The 3,025-nt window shown below is 43.1% G+C and overlaps 1 pseudogene; it reads right to left on the bottom strand.

The window, feature by feature from the left end:
- Positions 1 to 247: 247 nt before the first annotated feature.
- Positions 248 to 1,058, bottom strand: LOC116888375 (annotated as a pseudogene).
- Positions 1,059 to 3,025: the final 1,967 nt, after the last annotated feature.

Raw genomic sequence — 3,025 nt, 5'->3', positions numbered from 1 at the left:
CGATGAACATAGTGGAGCACGTGTCTTTTTTATATGTTGGGGCATCTTGTGGGTATATGCCCAAGAGAGGTATAGCTGGATCCTCAGGCAGTTCAATGTCCAATTTTCTGAGGAACCTCCAGACTGATTTCCAGAATGGTTGTAGCAGTCTGCAACCCCACCAACAATGGAGGAGTGTTCCTCTTTCTCTGCATCCTCGACAGCATCTGCTGTCACCTGAGTTTTTGATCTTAGCCTGAATGATATTTTATTGTTTCATACTGTCTTTGCCCTATCCCAAGAAGTTTCTCTTCCTGCCCTGGCATTGGTGGTGGTAGGCCTCCTGCTCGTCAAGGTACTTTGCCTTCTTCTGTTCATAGGGAATTTTGTCCACATCTACAGACATGGAACACATCTTTCTAGCAACCTTGGCCACCTCTGCCACTGTCCACTTTCAGTTCTCTTAATTTATCTGGACAAAGTGGTCAAGGGAGAATAGGAACGAGGATGGGCCTTCCAAGGTGCATTTGCATCCCTTCTTCTTCTTCTCTTCCTTCTCCTTGCTGTGTAATTCATCATTTCTTCATTGTACCAGGCTTCGTCGAGCTTGGAAAGGGCTTCATACTTTGCCCCTTTTTTTTTTAAATCTTTATTTACTTGAGTAATTCTTATTTACATTTTTATTGTTATTCCCCTTCCTGGTTTCTGGGCCAACATCCCCTAACCCCTCCCCTTTCCTTTCTATATGGGCTTCCCCTCCCCATCCTCCCCTCATTGCCGCCCTCCCCCAAACAATCACATCCACTGGGGGTTCAGTCTTGGCAGGACCAAGAGCTTCCCCTTCCACTGGTGCTCTTACTAGGCTATTCATTGCTACCTATGAGGTTGGAGCCCAGGGACAGTCTTTGGGTATCATACTTAAAGATGGATCTCCAATTTTCTGAACACTTTCTGGAGAATTCTGCAATGTCATGGTAGGTGTTTGGCTGTTGCTCTTTCTTTTAGTTACTGAAGTTCAGCATAAAATGGATGTAAGAAGGGACTTTCACCTTGGGCCTCATTTGGAATTCTTTTCCCATGTTTATAAAAACATGAATTCCATTGCTGGATCGTGCTGATTTGGATAGCAGAGATTTCTGCCTCTTCACCCCAGGAGCAAACTAGAAAGTGCCCTAATTATGGTGAAATTTTCTCTCTCTCTCTCTCTCTCTCTCTCTCTCTCTCTCTCTCTCTCTCTCTCTCTCTCTCTGTGTGTGTGTGTGTGTGTGTGTGTGTGTGTGTGTGTGTGTATTTCAGACATGGCCCAGCCCTTTGAGGGCTGGTGGGCATTGTTGGGTCAAAGAAAGCAAATTGTGATGTCATCCTGAGCTGACCAATGGCAGCCAAACTCAGTCATTTATGGGTATAACTGCTTTTTTTTTTTTCATGGTGGATTCAATAAATTTCCCTTTTCCACTCTTCCTACTGCAGGGAATTTCACCTATGGTCCCTCCCTTTGAGTCTTGAGAGTCCTCCCAGGTCTCTGGTACATTCTAGAGTACTCCCCTATCTCCTAGCTTTAGAGTTTGCCTGTTTTCATTCTTTCTGCTGGTCCTTAGTGCTTTTACTCCTGTTTCTGTCCCTCATACCTGATCATGTTCTCCTTTTCCTCTACCGATTCACTTTCCCACCAAGGTTCCTCCCCCTGCCCCCATTGCTTTCTGCTCTGTCCTAATTGGAATTGAGGCATCCTTACTTGGGCCCTTCAGCTTGTGAACCTTCTTGAGTTTTTTTGTTTATTGTATTCTGGGTATTCTTCACTTTGTTGGCTAATAGCCACTTAGTGTGTATATACCGTGCATGTCCTTTTGAGTTTGAGTTACCTCACTTAGTATGATATTTTCTAGTACCATACATTAGCCTACAAAACTCATGATGTCCTTGTTATTAATAGCTGAGTAATATTCCATTGTACAAATGAACCACATTTTGTTTATCCTTTCTTTCAATGTGGACCCCTGTGGTTGAATTAGGGAAAGGCTAGAAGAAGCTGAGAAGGAGGGCAACCCGATAGGAAGACCAGGGGTCTCAGCTCTCCTGGACCCCTGAGAGCTCTCAGACACTGAGCCACACACGAGTCTGCACACACCAGAAGATATGAGGCTCCAGACCCATATACAGCAGAGGATTGCCTGCTCTGGCCTTAGTGAGAGAAGATGCACCTAAACCTTGAAAGACTTCAGGCCCCAGGGAATGGGGAGGTCTGGTGAGGTGGGGACAGAGGGGGACATCCTCTTGGCATTGCAGGAGGATGAATAAGAAAGGAACTGTTGGAGGGTGGACTGGGGGGTGAGGAATAATGCCTGGATTGTAAAAAAAGATTAAAGAATTAAATTTAAAATTAGTAAATCTTAAATCCTTCTTCATAGCTTCACAGGTTGCAGGGTGCCAGCCACTGCAAGTCTTTTTTCTAGTTCTTGGTTCCTCTTGAGGCAGTGGAAGGGGAAAAGCTTCAGCCAGGGTAAGATTTTGGCTTATGAGATATTTAGGATTGCTGTATAATAATACAATGTTTACTTATTTAAGACTAAGTTACTTTGCTAGTGTAGCTGACCTGCCTCCCTGTTCTCCTGAGGCCAAAAACTGCAGTCTCTGGCATTTAGCATTTCATCCTAAAACAGCAAGAGTTTGAATAATGTAGCCTTGTTCTCCCTCTGCAGGAACTGTCTGACTCTAACTTTTAGCCAACTAGTAGAAGTCACAGATTAAAAAAGGAACATTTGAAAAGTGATTAATGTTCATTTATAAGTTGTAAAGTTTCCTATGAAAGCTCTCCAAGAAAATGTGGGAAAGCAGAATCTTCATCTGTTCCCTTTGACTTTAGCACTTATACATCTTTCAGAATACATGATCACATGATAAAAAGTTCACCACAAGTCTACACATAAATTCAAATCATAAATCAAATAAGAAATTTACAACAGAGAATATTTACATGCATATCTATTAGGAGTAATTATCTGGCCAAACATTCATCACTTGTCATAGATCCACAGGTTCTAGGGGA

The sequence above is a fragment of the Rattus rattus genome, chromosome X (assembly GCF_011064425.1).
Source record: "Rattus rattus isolate New Zealand chromosome X, Rrattus_CSIRO_v1, whole genome shotgun sequence".
In the NCBI taxonomy this organism is placed as follows: domain Eukaryota; kingdom Metazoa; phylum Chordata; class Mammalia; order Rodentia; family Muridae; genus Rattus; species Rattus rattus.
The sequence above is the reverse complement of the archived record's forward strand: the minus strand, read 5'-3'. Positions and strand labels throughout refer to the sequence as shown.